The 16,781-nt window shown below is 38.0% G+C and overlaps 1 long non-coding RNA gene across 1 annotated transcript in view; it reads left to right on the top strand.

The window, feature by feature from the left end:
* LOC141144453 (uncharacterized) overlaps positions 1–16,781 on the top strand; it is a 108,789-nt gene that overhangs the window by 73,179 nt on the left and 18,829 nt on the right. Inside the window, exon 7 of the long non-coding RNA XR_012244410.1 lies at positions 4,632–4,728. This is a non-coding gene — a long non-coding RNA (uncharacterized lncRNA). The remainder of the gene's footprint in view (positions 1–4,631; positions 4,729–16,781) is intronic.

The raw sequence follows: 16,781 nt of genomic DNA on the forward strand, positions 1-16,781 counted from the left end.
CGAGGGACAGAGGAACATTGATCCAAATCAGGGACAGTCCTTCAAAATCAGGGACAGTTGGGAGCTATGCAATAGCAAACAAATCGGAAGGAATATGGACCAATATAACCATTTACTTAACAGACAAATTGTTCATCTTCTGTTCGCTGGGTACTCTTCTGTCATTGAGTGGGATGCACACCTCATTACAATCTCTGAGTGGAGAGTCACATTCCCCACAAGGGCTAATTATGTATAATTTTACCAAATGTGAATAAAACAGTTCTCCTTTAGTTTTTGTTTAAATTTATTCAAATGAAACTTTGAAAGAATTACTACCATACCGGGTGTTATGCCTTCTTTTTCTTAGTAATACTCAAGCAAGAAAGGGGGGCCTTTTATATTGTTTTTAAATTTGTTGTAACAATAATATAATAATAAATAATAATAATTATTGATTTACATTTTTTATAAATTTAGTTTTACTTTCTGTTTACAGATCTTTTTTCTTAAGAAAGTATTGTTTTACTGGTACACTGTGAACATTTTTCATATACTAAAACATTCATTTGAAAAATGTCCTAATTGAGAAAATCTGCCGCTTTGGAATTTGTCACCAGGACCAGTGTCCTAGGAGGTGTGGGGACACAGAAAGCAATAAAAACAGTTGTTGAACACTTCTTCATGCAATAAAAAAATAGATATACCTTAAACTCCTGTCCACTTTTAGGAATCATCAGTTACCAACAGATTGTTTTCCTCCTTCAAAAGTTATACCACAAGTATAACAAAGCCTGAACTACAGTGTGAACCATTTTGTTGCACTATCAATAGACAACAAAGCTCATAAAATATGATACCTGGCTGGGCAAGCTCTTATTTGATCTGAACTAGCCTAAAAAAACTCAAAACATTATATTATTATAATAATAATATAATTTGCTGTTTCAATATCTGTGGATTTGGCTAAAGGCACGGGTTTTTGTATGATACTACTTATGTTTTTTAATTAAAATGATTTTTAACTTAATCACTAATAAACATTTCGTACAACTTTTTTATATCAGTGAATGTTATTCTGGATGTGTCATCAATTTTATTGGGACTTACACAGTGGCAAAAGATTTATTGATTGTAAATCGGATTGGCAAATAGCAGTAGTGATGCAGATATTGTAAGGAAAACAGTACCATTTCAGAAGTGGCAGGGTATTCATTGGTTTACTTATACATCTCCCAGTAATAAAATATATAAAAAGTACAGGACTTCCAAAACCTCCTATAGGAGCAAATGGAAAGTGCCAGACTTGCAATTCAACCTAGCATACTATTTCCAAAATATAATACCCCAGAGTCTTAATAAACATGTACAAAGCAGCAGAAGAGTAAACAGGAAACACATTTCAAGTAGCAAAGCCCCACATTTTTGAATGTGCCCTAGTGTTTCAGCTCCAGGGCCCTCAAGGCTCCAACTCCCCCCCAACTTCCTCAGCACCAGCTACAGGTATTAAAGAACCTGGCACATATCCCTGATCCTGGAAAGACATTAAAGGAAAACGCTATTACTTTTGTCCTAATACTTTTTTTTTTTTTTACATTTATACTTTTTAAACTTTTTTTTACGTTTATATACACTTTTTCAAACTAAAGCTGAACTATGGGCTGAAAAAAACTAAACTAAAGCTGAACTTTTTTCTAACTCCTGGAGATTAGTTTTAACATTAACATCATGCAGGTCTTACCACTGACATAGGATTTTCAAAGCTTTAAATAATTTCTAGATAGCGAGCACAGTGTAAGCAGTTTGCTTTCAGACTGTTGCTCTTTGATCGAAAATCTTAGGGTGCCAAACTAAATAGAGTGGACAAGGAGAGAAGAGGAGTCAATCCACACATTTAGTTGTGCGTGTTAAATTCGACATTAAGCTACTGTAAGAGATCTGTAAACAACAGGCGTTTTCGGCAAAGCAGCTAAGCGTGGATCTACTTGCTGTACTGATATATAAGATATATTCATATGCAATATTTCTTATTTACCTCACTAAGAATGTAAAAGAAAAAGGAATTAAATAATTTGTTCTGAACAAGAGAAAACATAAAACAAAACGTTATACATCCCCTTTAAGTAGCCGCACCCTGCTGTGAGGCTCCACATACATTGGCAGATTTGAAGATATCATAATGAGGTCATAGCATTCATAATAATGTCATTGTGCACCCAGGCCCAGTCTCTCCAAGTTATTACCCTGTTTACATATTGCATCAGTTCACAATCTACTAAACCTTTTCACTGCCAGGCCAATTTTTTTAAATTTCACACATGCTTAAAGCAGAGGTGCGCCCAAAAAAATTAAAAGCTAGCAGCTACACGTACTGTAGCTGCTGGCATTTAATAATAGGACACTTACCTGTCCTGGAGTCCAGCGATGTCGGCAACGCAGCTGATGTTCCCATCAGCTGTTGGGTGCTGCCGCCGCTATTACGGGTAAGGGAACCCGGCAGAGTAGCCTTACAGCTTCATGCCGGGAACCCTACTGCGCATGTGTGAGGCCCCGCTTCTCTCTCCTACTGGCCCAGCGGCTGGGGGATAAGGAGGGAGGAATAGGGAGCCCCGCGGTGACGTAATGGGCCGTGGCGCGGACTCCCGGAAGTGGGAACAGGATACCTGTCAAAGATAGGTATCCTGTCCCCCCTCTCTCCCGAAAAGGTGCCAATTGTGGCACCGGAGGGGGAGAGGAGACAAATGAGCAGAAGTTCCACTTTTGGGTGGAACTCCGCTTTAAATGTGCATTTTTAAAGGTAAAAATGTCCTTAAAACCTCCAAAACTTTACAGAGGAATTCATAAAAGGGTGTCACAGACACCCTTAGCATTCTGTTGGGCTACTGCACCAAAATTGTAGGTGTTTGCCATGCAGGACCCCTTCGTCAGGAATGTGATGAGGCACATGCCTGATGAAGGGGTCCTGCGTGACTCTGAAATGTTGCACTATACTATTTTGTGATGTGATCTTACTTGAATAAAAACCATTTGGACGAAATTGATGATCCTTGGTGTGCGTGCGAATATCTACGCATTGCACAGGTTCCAGTATCCAGCTGGCAGTCGCTACAGCACCCACTACCTTAAAGAGCTGATTCCAGGAACGTGTGTGATGGGAAAATGGACTGCAGTTCCTCATCAGGTCTGCCTTGCTTTTTTTTTTTTTTTATTTACTCCGCACAGCAGTGGGTGGAGCCAGTTTATCAATCTACAAATTGGGTGTAGTTTTTTTTTTAAATCTGTTGCTGCCATTACAACAGGTTCTTAAAGTTGTGGTGGATAAAACTACCTAAATGTAACACCTGAGACGGTAATGTTGCCAAAACTGGTGCAAATGGATGTATATGCGTGTGTCTATGTGTGTGAGGCCAGGGAGGGGGGGTGTAGGGGTACTCTTTTACATTTTTTAAATTTTTTTATATATTACTATCACAAGCTCTTATGAGCAGGGCTCTCTGATCCTTCTTGTGTTGGATTGTATTCTAACTGTACTGTCACCCTTCAGTTTGTAAAATGCTGTGCAAACTGTTGGCACTATATAAATCCTGACAAGCGGGTTTACCGGACCTGTGGGGTTACAAATGTGATTTGCTTGTTACAGGTACCCTTTATTGAGACGTCAGGAGTTTATTAGACCTCTAATATCTCCCGTGCACTCGGCCAAAGAAAAAAGTCCAGTTTGTACCCAATTACCCGACTGGGATCTGACGGCTTTGAACCCAGAAAAATGTTCCTTCAACTACCCATCGTGACAGTTTTTTCCAGTTTCAGGATCCCAGGAGAAGTAGAAGAGCCTGGGTAAAATGGGGTTGGGGGATGTGGTGCAAAGTTGGGGCAACTAATGCAAAGCACTGAAAAATATATAGCATTGGCAGTAAAAGGGTTTAACCAGACACAGACACAGACACAGTGAGTGGAGATGGCCCTGTCATCCGCCTGCTCAGCTGGGATCAGCAGAGCGATCCCCCACTGAGCAAGCGGAGCCCATCAGGTGAAGGTGCCTGTGTGAAAGGGGCCTTAAGCAGAACTATACTGCATCTGACACCACAAACCAAAAACATTATTTAATTCATTATTAATATACAAAGCAAACTCCCCCATTGATCCATGTCTCCATGTTTTATTTTGCTGAGTAAACACTTTGAAAAATATCCCCTAGCACTTCTGGATGTGGCCATCTGTAAAAAAAAGTTTAAAACAAGTAAATATAATATACCTTGCTATCTATTTATTAATGCTAGCAGCATAAGGATTAAAAGTTGTTAATGTCAATTGGGAGAGTGAAGTTCTACTTTAATTGAACCTTTAATTAAACTAACCCTCTTGATAAGTCTGGCTAATCGGTACAAAATGATCCAACGAAAAAAACGGTTCTCCCAGCCCAACACACTAATACACTTGCAAACCCACATTCTGAATGCTCCAATATTAATGTGACTGGCTGTCAACATTTGATTTTTACTTTATAGATGTGTGTTCTATTGCTATTAAAGATTTGTGAGAAATGCAAATATTAAAATTATTTGTTGTCTGTCAGTATTTGGGAATTAATTACCGGTACATTTTGTACTTTTAGATCCTGTGAATATTTTCTGTGTTTTTTTTTCTTTTAGCTGTTTGTTTTTCCAACAGCATTTGTTTGCTAGTAAGAAAGAAGCAAGAGAAGATCTAGGAATGAGAAGAGTATGTCGATTTGACATTATAAAGCAGGTTTGCACACATTTCCTAAATCACCTTCAATGTTTAGCTTTCTGAAGACCTCCGTAAATTGCACTGACAAAGCTAGACTACCTACAGTCATACAGTAGGATAGCAGCCTGGAGAACCATGGCATTTCTAAATCAAATGTAGAAAGACTGTTCAAAAGAAAGCTCTATCTGTAGAAATTGAAAATTTTGGCTGTTTTCTATTAGACAAACAATCTTCTTGGATGTCTACCTACTGATTATAATAAGAAATTGGAACCATTAATACATAACTCTTTCCTACAAAAGATCTTTCAGAAGTCTGACAAGCGCTGTCTTACTGTATGTCCGTGGATAGCGTAAAGATGACAATGGAAAATAAAGGGTTAGATTTGAAGTTGTGATCGAACTGCCCTCAGTGATCGGTTTCAGCCAGTATATCAATAAAAACAAAGAACCACATTGAACATAAGGAGATAGGTGGGGAGATGTATTGCAAGCATGTCTGGTGACACAGAAAAATAATGATCATACAAGTTTTTTTAACTAACTGTGTGATTGGTATTCACCCAAAATGAACCATGTTCTAAAGTATGCCCACTACGCCTTGGGGTGCCTTGCGGTTTCTTCAGGGGTGCCTTGGCAAATCTCCTTAAAATTGATCACAAATTGTATACAAGCCAGCAGGTGGATCAACCTGCCTTTTAGTTACACAAAACCACGGGTTTTCATTGTGCTCCATTACAACTTTCTAGACACTGGCATCCTAACAACCAATGACATCAACAGTTAATAAGAAGGATGTCTGTTGCCTCCACAGCATCCTTGTTTGACCCTCCTGTACCCTCCTCCCTCAGCACTGGGGTGACATTAGCTGGGTAATGGTAAGAAATTGAGGGAGAAGAGAAACATTGGAATACTAGTCAGTACAAGTGTGAAAAAGTATATTTGCTTTGGAAGAATAAATCTCCTCTAACATTGGGTGTCCTAAGTGTGGTTGTTGTTGCATTATGCAAAACTATTAGAATAGTTTTTACATTTTAGAATGGGGTGCCTCGAGACTGTCCATAATTTTAAAAGGTGCCTTGAGATTGTCTATAATTTTAAAGGGTGTATTGATTGAAAAAAAGGTTCAGAAACACTGCTTTAGATCATTACCCGATCCAGTCAAAAATAGTCAACATCTAAGTATTCAAAGTGTATGTAAGTCCTTACAATGAACTCTCTTATTTTCTCCCTTTTAGTCTTCTAAATATACAATGGATAATTATTACAGTATTGTGTTATATCTGTCCAATAATTGAAAAAAATACCTATTAATTTTGCTATAAATCTGAGCTGTTAACTTCCTTTGTTCTTTGCCTATGCACAAGGAGAAGTAACGGAGATGCGGAGGGTACGGAGAGATGGGGAGAGGTCTGTGTACTATGTAATCTATCTGAAATAAATTAGGCAGGGCTGACACCACATGCTTTGGAATTCAAATCTGAAAATACACTGTGTTGTCAAGTCAAAAAGGAAGATAGAAGAACCCTGGCACTATATTTTATGCCACTGATATTTTCCTGTACTTGCAGCATGTTTAAAGGGATAAAATATGGAATAGTGTATACAGTATGTATTGCAGAGATGCACTAAATGTGTTTTTATTTTTTCCTAGACGTATGCTGTAAAATGTACATGAAAAAGAAACAAGAATTGCTGATCACAAATCTTTACTATAAACACATTTATAGGAATTCAGTAAAAATGCAGCTCAATTAACTGGTCAAAAAAAAGTTAAAACATTATCTCTAAATTTCTACAGAATTGTTATTTTCATCTCTAGGAGAAAACTTTTATTTTAGGTTTGGATGGAGTGAGGAAGGGTTTGACCCTCTGTAAAAATGTTTTTTTTTTTTTTGTGGTCTGTGCCCCCATTGAAAAGATTCACCCCTCTACTTGTACTATGATCATTGGCATTGAGAAAAATTAAGGAGGTAATTCAAAATTTTGCAGTTGTCCCCAGAACAAAAGGTGGGGGAAATTTTCGTATTGGACCCATCTGAAATTTTTCCCAATAGTATACAGACATAAAATAAGAAACTTAGAACGGGTGTCAACATTTCCCTACTTTATCCCACTAAATAAAAAAAGTATTGGCTATACATTTGAGCCATATATGACCAGTTTTACAATCACCATATTCAGATTTAATTTCATATAAACTCATAAGCATTCATACATAATGATGGCACTGGAACATTTTTAGTAAAATTCAGTTTAAAACAGTTAATTGTGATTTAGAACAATCTATACTCTTTAGTAAATCAATCCTAATATTTAATGAGGAATAAGTTCAAAGTAAGAGGAGCCAATATAAATCCTGACTAATATATGTATAGTCTCTATTGCAGAATGATTTATTAATATACTGTATGCTTTATATTCCAGTTATGCTCCAAATTTAGGAAAGAAAACAACTGTAAAGAAATGTAAAACAAATGATAATTGAATGACTTAGAAGTGAAACCAGGTCTGCAGATTTGGAGAAATGTATTTAACACATTCCTAGGTGTTCTGGTTCAGAAGATAAAGAATAACCACTCTTTTAAAGGGAAAACATATTCTATTTTTTAACAACACACATTTAGAGACAAAGCAAATATTTTTATATCACATTACATGCTTGCTTTACAATATTTTCATAAGTGTATTTCATGTACAGAGTTAATTTTTCCTATACTGGTTGGCTGTGTTTTGAGTATAGGAGTTGATTTACTAAAGGAGTGGAGTATGTTCATTTAGCATAGTGAGTTTAGGGAAGTTGTGTTCACTTTAATTACTCAGTCATCCTATTCACAATTCTAAAGGCCCCCTTAGTTGGCTTAAATGCCAGACTATTCTATACTCTTTTATTAAATCAACTCCACAACACTCTGCAACACTGGCAAGCAACTGTTGAGCATAGGATGGATCCCAGGAAGCCGCACATCAGTGCAGACCCACTGGTATTAAAATTAATGGCAACCTCAGCCTGTACTCCCACCGGGCCATGCCCTCAATGTGTTTCACTCTGCCCCTCAGTGCTTAATCATGGTTAGGCTCCGTGGGGTGGAATGAAACACATTGGGGGGGGGGGGCGTGACCTGGCGGGAGCCCAGGCTGAGACTGCCATTCATTCCAATACCAGTGGGTCCGAATTGATGTGTGGCTTCATGAGATCCATCCTTTGCTCAACAGTATTTTGGAACCTAGACAAGCTCCTTCCCTGACCTGCACTCACAATGATGGACAGGGGATCGCTTTCCCTTGTAGTCTGAGTGGCACACATTTTCCATTACCGGTTCCTGGCAAGCAACTGTTGAGATAAATATAGAAGCCCAATGTACTAAAGGTGTTCATATGTTCCTAGAAAGGGTAAGTGGTATTCACTCCCAGTATCCCACTGACAAATAGATGTTTGCTTGCATGTGCTCCCCTTTTAATGACTTGTATGTCTGCTATTTTACAGTTACAGATATGCCTTTGATCCACCACTAGGTCATAGTTTAAACTGGTATTAAACCCAAATACAAAAATGTAATATATTGCAGCTTACCAATCATTAGATGTGGTGGCTGCATCCTTTTTCGTTTTTGTTTTTTTTTCCCTTTATTTCGCTTAGGGTGTCTGCATTTTGGATGAAGTGGTAAAGCAGACACCTTTGGACAGCAGCATTGTTAGTCTGGGAAGAGAGCAGTGTTAAGCAGCCCATAGATGGAGCCATTTTTTTTTGTTCAACCAGCGGGTTTGAATGTGTGGATGGAGGAATCCTCCCCACTGAGCTATTGCATTCTGAGAGTGGGGAGATTTCTCTGCCATCAGAATATCCTGCGGTACTGATTGAGCAGGGAAATTATGACAGAGAGATTGTACATAAGTTGATCGGTAGATCGACTTCTGTACAGCCTCCCTGCCCAACTGGCTGAATATAAAAAAACTGAACCAATTCATCCATCCACACATTCGAGGTGGATGGGGGAATCCTCCCCACCGTGTCATTGTATTGTGAGTCGACAGTGGAACTCCACCACTTTTATAATACACTGATAAGCGCTTCAGCCAATTGGCTGCATGCACTGTTCAATGAAAGATTTTACAACAATCCAGTTCATGCGAAGTTGATCAATATATGTGACTCCTCCTCACTGCCTGTTTCAACTGCCCATTCAACAAACACGCCACTTCCCCGTTTAGTTGAATGGGTCATGTTCACTGGGCTTGCTGCCCCGCTGATTGTGACATGTTGGCTAGTTTTTGCTGAGGGCATAAAGCATCGTGACCACAGCATGTAGACACCCCTGTCCACTGCCATTTACAGCTTAAGGGGGGCAGTTAGGGGGGTGCTAAAAATGTGGCTCAACCACCAGGGGTGTTGCTGGGTCTACAAAAGATCTGGGGCTAGAGCCCATAGCAGCGTAGTAAAGAAAGTCATATGCTTGGGCGGGCATACAAATGTATATACAGTAATATACGTGTGTGTGTGTATATCCCCAGAGAGCCCCCCACTTACATCAAGGTCCCCAGAGAGCCCCCTTACATCAGGGTCCCCAGAGAGCCCCCCTTACATCAGGGTCCCCAGAGAGCCTCCCCCTTGCATCAGGGTCCCCAGAACACCCCCACTTACATCAGGGTTGCCAGAGAGCCCCCCCACTTACATCAGGCTTCCCAGAGAGCCCCCCCTTACATTAGGGTCCCCAGAGAGCCTCCCCCTTAAATCAAGGTCCCCAGAGAGCCTCCCCCTTAAAATCAGGGTCCCCAGAGAGCCTCCCCCTTGCACCAGGGTCCCCAGAGAGCCCCCCACTTACATCAGGGTCCTCAGAGAGCCTCCCCTCCCCTTGGGGACCCCTGCAGAGACTCAGGGCTATGGGCCCCAGATTCGGGGCTATAGCTCCAAAAGCCACCCCCTAGCAATGCCACTGTCAACCACACATTTTTTCACTATAAGCTTTTGTGTCCATACTTATTTTGTGGGCCACAGGAATGCACTTAATTTTGCTCTCTTGTGACCCAGATTCATACAACAGCGGGCTAAGTCTTTCTGTCAGATGACATCACAGAACTGCTCCAGGCTCTGGAAGGATCCTGGCCATATTGTTGGGATCTGTCCAGCTGCCCGATTGACAGCTGGCGCTAGCTCTTAAGATGCTGCTGAAAGCCGAAGCCAGCTGCACCCGCTCTCCAGCCCAGCCCCCCAAAGAGCACTAAAGAGGGAGAGCGGAGAGCGCTGACTGCCAGTCACTGCTCTTTGCTTCGAGAAGACCGAGAGTTGAGTGATCAGTAGTCATATGATTGCTCAGTTCTCGATCTTAGAGCCAACATGAGACAGCTGCAGCATCACAGTGATGCTGCAGCATTGAGGTGACTACGTGTCTTTGTTTTTCCTATTAACCACATACATCTCCTTTAAGTCTAAAATATTGAAAAATAAATAAATATATATCAGTATTTAAATCCCACAAATCCAAATATTACATTGAATTGAATATTTATTTTGTAATTCATACAAATGTTAAGATCTCACAATACTTAATTAAATGGATTACATGATCTGTGCTGAAGAGGAGGATCAACCAGTCTAATTTGTAAAGTTCCCCTTCAATAGAGATGTGAACTGAACTAAAGTGACCTATATCCAGGTATACTTGTTATACTGGTCCATCCAACTTTTTATTTATGTTTCCTTTAACCTTAAGGTACCTCTATCTGCGTGAAATTCCCCCACATACATCACTGGTCCTACTTGAATACTGTATTCCTAAATTAAAAATAAAATCATAAACATGAAAGCTGACCATCCACCAAGCTCATGTGTAAAAGGAGGGAAATATTGCATCCACTTTAAATTAATTATACTGATTGAATAAGGGTGCAAGAAAAATAATGGTGGTGGGTACACAACAGTATTGCACATATTATAGCATATGTTGTGTTGCTGCATGTTGATACACATTGCATTACATTATACTTTATAAAGAATTCTATTCTGACTTGAATTACAAACTTCAGGTCAATACTCCAAATATGCTGCATACAGTACTTTTTCACAATGCCCATTCACAAGGCCCAATTGAAACCAATGGGATTTGTTTACTAACATTCTAAATACGGTTCACTTTGCATAGTGCATGCTGGTAAATAAAGTGAACTAGGCTGTGTTCACTCTGTATGCACAATCAGAATAGATAACACATATATATAAGATGTTAGAGCTGCACACCCCGAATCGTTAAATTGAATGGAAGATCTCTTGAGGGATTTTTTAGCAGCAAAGTGATATTCAAGGCAAGTAACAATGATTTTCTTAAAAATTACTACTTTATTCTTGTCATAATATCAAAAAGGGGATATATGGCAAGAACACATAGGAGTTGTAAACAGCAATTCTAGTTTTGACATAAAAAGCATATCTCATCAACTTTGGAAAAACTGCACATGAACTCAATTTATATTTAAAACCATAAAACTTATGTAGAGTTTCACATGATATCTCTACGCGTTTCGACCTGTTTGGGTAAAGGTCTTCTTCAGGGAAATTTATTCTATACGAAAAAGAAAAAGTTTATGTTGTCTGTAACTGTATCATTATTTTACATGGTCATTGTATACTGTTATAGTAGAGTTGGCTCTGTGCATTTACCACTTCTTGACGAGAGTTACATTCCATAGCCAAACGAATTGCTATTCATCTAAATGTGCCCCAAGCCCTGGCGATCCCGATGTATCCTCACATTTTTCTCCTGTCCTCCATGGAAGAGAAGACCCTGTCTCCACACGACTTGCAGGAAGTCACCCCTTTGTAGGACTGGGGGGAGAAAGGGGTTTGGGGGGCACAAGGGCACCTGCAATTTTCTAAATTGCAAGATTTAAAAAGAATTTTATTTACAATGACTGTCTGTGATATTCCTTGAGGTCATTGTAAATAAAATTCTTTTTAAATTTTGCAATTTAGAAAATTGCGGGTGCCTTTGTGCCCCCAAAGCCCTTTCTCCCCCCAGTCTTTCAAAGGGGTGACTTCCTGCAAGTCGTGTGGAGGCGGGGTCTTCTCTTCCATGGAGGACAGGAAAACAATGTGAGGATACATCAGGATCGCCAGGGCTTGGGGCGCTTTTAGATGAACAGCAATTCATCTTGCTATGGAATGTAACTCTCTCGTCAAGAAGTGGTAAATGCACATAGCCAACTCTACTATAACAAAATAATGATACAGTTACAGACAGTATAACTTATAAACTTTTTCTTTTTTGCATAGAATAAATTCCCGTGAAGAAGACCTTTACCCAAACAGGTCGAAACGCGTAGGGATATCACGTGAAACTCTACATAAGTTTTATGGTTTTAAATATAAATTGAGTTCATGTGCAGTTTTTCCATTGTTGATGAGATATGCTTTTTATGTCAAGACTAGAATTGCTTTTTACGACTCCTATGTGTTCATGCCATATCCCCTTTTTGACATTATGACATAAAGAACTACTAATTTTTAAGAAAATCATTGTTACTTGCCTTGAATATCACTTTGCTGCAAAAAAAAATCATACCAGAGAAATTAAATATATAAATACATATATATATATATATATATATATATATTTTTTTTTTTTTTTTTTTCCATCACAAGATTGGTTGAAGTGAACTCAGCTGTATTTACTTTTACTTATGCATTTTTCTTCAGTTGATTCAAAAAATGTAAGAAAAAAAGTGCACAGCAATGTGTCCAGTGTAGAAAAGCTCTAAAATGAAGATAGCACCAGAGGTAACAGCAAGGTAACTATAGTTTACTTATTTCCCTGTAAAAAGATGCTTGGAAAGGAGCTCCTGAAACCAATACAACCCCCCATTGTTAAACTGGCAAACAAACCCATGTCCAAGCTGACACTGCTATATTAAATACATATCTGCAACTTTCAGGCACAGGGCAGTATTGAGTTGTTCTAAAAAGTGTAAAAAATGTAGGTAAAAGCTACCATAATTACCATTGTTAATTACTCATTGATGACCGCGTGAAGACATTTCTGACCTGCTGGGTAGGGGGCTTTTAGGTTTCTTTTAATCCACCCTACCATAACATGTCTGGTTGTCCACTTAATCTGCTCTAAAACACTATAATCTTGCTTCTTAAAGTTGAATTTGTAGTTCTTTGTATTCTCTGACATGGGTGAAAATCAGAAAAAAAAGAAGATTATGGAAAATTGTTATCATAACTCATAATTTCTGGTTTTGGTATATGAACAGCATTGCTACTGATCTCTGCAAGAAAATGGATGTATGATCACTGCATATATTGTTCACTTTATTTATCATAGCTAAGCAGGTCTGAACTCTATTAACTTGCAATAGGAGCTTTCCCTCCGTTGCTCTATGTAAAGCTGGTCAAGGATAGACACAGGGATTATTAATATTATTAATATTATTACACAGGGTTTATTTGGCGCAAACAGTATGCGCAGCACTTTACAATATAAAGAGAATATAAAGGAAGACAGTACAGTTACAATACAAAAAAATACAAGAGGGTCGAGAAGGCCCTGCTCCTAAGAGCTTACAATAGTGTGGGACAAGTGGTACAATAGGTTATAAATGGGGGGGGGGGCTGATGGAAGTGATAAAAGTTCAGTTAGTTGATTTATTAAAACTGTAGAGTGCAAAATCTGGTGCAGCTCTGCATAAAAACCAATCAGCTTCCAGTTTTTTTTTTTTCAAAGCTTAAGTACAGGAACCTTTTCTAAAATCTGAGCAACTTCAGTAGTGCTAATTAAGACAGCTCTCATTGACTAAAATGGGATGTCATGCAACTTAGAGTCTCACAAGTTGGATCCTAAGTTACAGCAGTGTGAGCCGCGCCTAACTGAACAAGCTGATTGGCTACCATGCACAGCTGCACCAGATTTTGCACACCCCAGTTTTAGTAAATCAACCCCATATCTCTTTGGAATAACGGTTAGAGGGATTTTGGGTCTTCATTTGACCCGCAAGAACACAAGGAACTGTCACAATTCATAACTTGTTGACAGAGCCACATTTTATTCTGTAGAAGAGAAGATTGATTCATCTCTCAATCGGGAGTATTTCACATTTTTTCAAGTCATCCATGGCTAGCTTTGTCAGTCAGCATGTAGGCCTTGTTGAGATTTCTGTGGGTCCTTTTCAAAGTACAGTTTCAGTACAGTTATAAGGCATCCTAGGAGGAGCTCCATGCTTTGGGGGAGCTCCATCACAGCACACCACAGCAGCAAAGGGAGGTACCCTAGTATACAGCAATGCCCAGTCAGCAAGGGCCCATTCATACCACTCTATTGCTGTGTGAGCAACCCCAACACACTAGACCCCTTTCTTACGAAAGGCAAAGAGGTGAAAACAAACCAATAATCTGCATTTTTACTGCCCACCTAAAGCCTGCCATGGCAGCGGAAGGTGGTAGTACACGTGCCTTTGGGTATGGAATCTTTAACTCGACTTGTTGTGATTGACAGGTAACACTGCCTGTCAAACTAGCCCATTGAAGTCAACAGTACTATGCTGCAGCTGCAATCCTTGGCTTGTAGTTGTGGTTTGCAATTTCAAAACAAATTCCCCTTAGGATTAAAAAAAAAAAAGACCAAAAAACCCTATGCATTCAGGAGGTGGCAGGATTGCCTCCTGAATACCTGAAAGCCACTACTCCACCTGTTTCTAAAAAGTGATTCACTGTGGTTTCTTTTTAGAGGGTGGTTAAGCCTGCTTCCCATGTGAAAAGGGGCTTGAGATAATGCACCTCTGATGCACATACATTGCAGCGCACTACAAAGCACAGTTATGCACTATCATGCATTGTGATGAACTGCACCAGATCAAATGGTACTTGTCTGATTTTTGGCTATTTTGTTGTATTGGAAGCCCATTTCAATGAAAGGGCTGCCTTATAGCAACATGCATTAACAGGTGACATAACTTGTGTTTGCTAACATACCATAAAGGAATGCCTAGGTGTGGACCCTAAATGCTCAGACTGATGGCCTAATACATAATAGGACTGATTTACAAAAACAGTGAGAAATAGTTTCTTGCAAGCTATATAGAATTTCTCGCTGCAAATATGTGCAAGCTAAAGTCTTGTTTTTCTTTTCTTTTTTTTTCTGTTTTTTTCTTCTTCTTTGTTTTGGTTAATTTTGCTTTCTTTCATTTTTTTTAACTATAATATTTGGAGGCCCAAAGTGAACTCAGCTTGAGCATTCTTTACATCTTTACTAAATCAACCCTATTAGAATTATCATCAGTTTGTAAATGTAACACATAAAAATATAAACCTATTAAAATGGTTTATCACATTTTATTTTAGTTTCAATGCAGTTCCTTGATCTGCTACAATTATAACTTAATAGAAACAAATAAATACATAAATGATTTCATGAATAAAGATTTATAACCATTTCCATTCTGAATCCGGTTTATGAAATAGCAAGGTCTTTTTATTTCTGTCTTTTATGGAGTGGAACACGTTTCTTGTGAACCTGCTTCCTATTTGTGTTTCTCACCATCGTCTACTGGAATATTTAGAGGGATTAGAAGTGTCGAATTTCGTCACTATTTTTTACATGAAATCCGACAGAAGGTGACCTGTGGATTCATAGGTTTGGGTGGAATGATTTCTTTTGTAGAAGATATTTAAATGTAAGGCATTGAATATACAACATTTAATAGCCAGCCCCGATTCAGAGGTGTGATCACTGCAACGTCAAAAGTCACGTTTGCTGGAACAGAGCTGTACACATGAGTCTGCCCCATGTTCTCTGTAGTCTGCCCTAAAATCTTCTATAGACATGGAAGGTGGCTGTGATTTATGCTAATTATATCATGTAAATGATGCACACAATTGATACATGGGATATATGTATATATATGTGTATATCTTTTTATCCAAATGAACCTCAATATAATAACGTGACCTCAGATTTTTACAAGTAAAAAAAATAATGTTGTTGCTGAGAGTCAGAATTGTATTTATTAATATATTTATAAGTATTTTTATTTTTATTTTTCTAATATTGTATTTTTTTAATACATCTATTTAATGTACTGTCTGTTTGTAATATATTCGTGTTTTTAAAAATAGGTTGGACATTGCAAGAAGCATGAAATGCACATATAAATTAAAATAACAGGTAAACAGGTTAAAAAAAAAATAAAAATAAAAAATAAATATATGTATTAAATGGCAACAGCGGAAGTGCAACAATAATTTAAAAAAATACAAAATGAAAAAAACTAAACTAAAACTAAAAAAAACGAATTACACAATAGTCGGTAAATTAGTGATAATTATTTATAGAGAATATCTTTGAAACAGCTTGTTTTGATTCATCTGCACATATGTATATTTGTATACTATAGATAGATAGATAGATAGATAGATAGATAGATAGATAGATAGATAGATAGATAGATAGATAGATAGATAGATAGATAGATAGATATCACATATAATATATTTTATATATGTATATATATTTTTATATATGTATTTTTTTTAATTTACATGCATATTTATACATTATTTAATTTGGATAAACAGAGGTACAATCGTTTTGTGCATAATTTACATTACATAATCAACAAAATATTACTTGTATGTTTTATTTGCAGCAAAGTATCTTCTCAACACTAACACATAGTTATGTAATTTATTTAGTTTTTAGTTTTTGCTATATACAGGTCTTAGGTATATAAATATACGATGTTCAATGTTTTCCATGTCATTCAGACAGTACTGTGTTATTTATTTATCATCATATATGCTTCATTGCATCGCCTAATGAGTGAAATAATTAGAGATATGGTTAGAAGTTCTGCTACCGTTGAGCCAAAATGAACAGCAACAATCAAAATAAAAATGTAGAGCGTTCCTAAATGTAATAGCAAAGGTTGGCAGAAAACAGCGCATAGCTGTATGGATGGATAGGTAGCATCGACCCTCTACCATCCCAGGGACTGCATGTAGAGAACATCCCACAATCATTCTTGTGTTTGTCCTATATCCAAATACTTCTGCAGTAATTAGAAATGGACACACAGGGAATA

Source organism: Aquarana catesbeiana, linkage group LG05 (genome assembly GCF_042186555.1).
Source record: "Aquarana catesbeiana isolate 2022-GZ linkage group LG05, ASM4218655v1, whole genome shotgun sequence".
NCBI classification, from domain to species: Eukaryota; Metazoa; Chordata; class Amphibia; order Anura; family Ranidae; genus Aquarana; species Aquarana catesbeiana.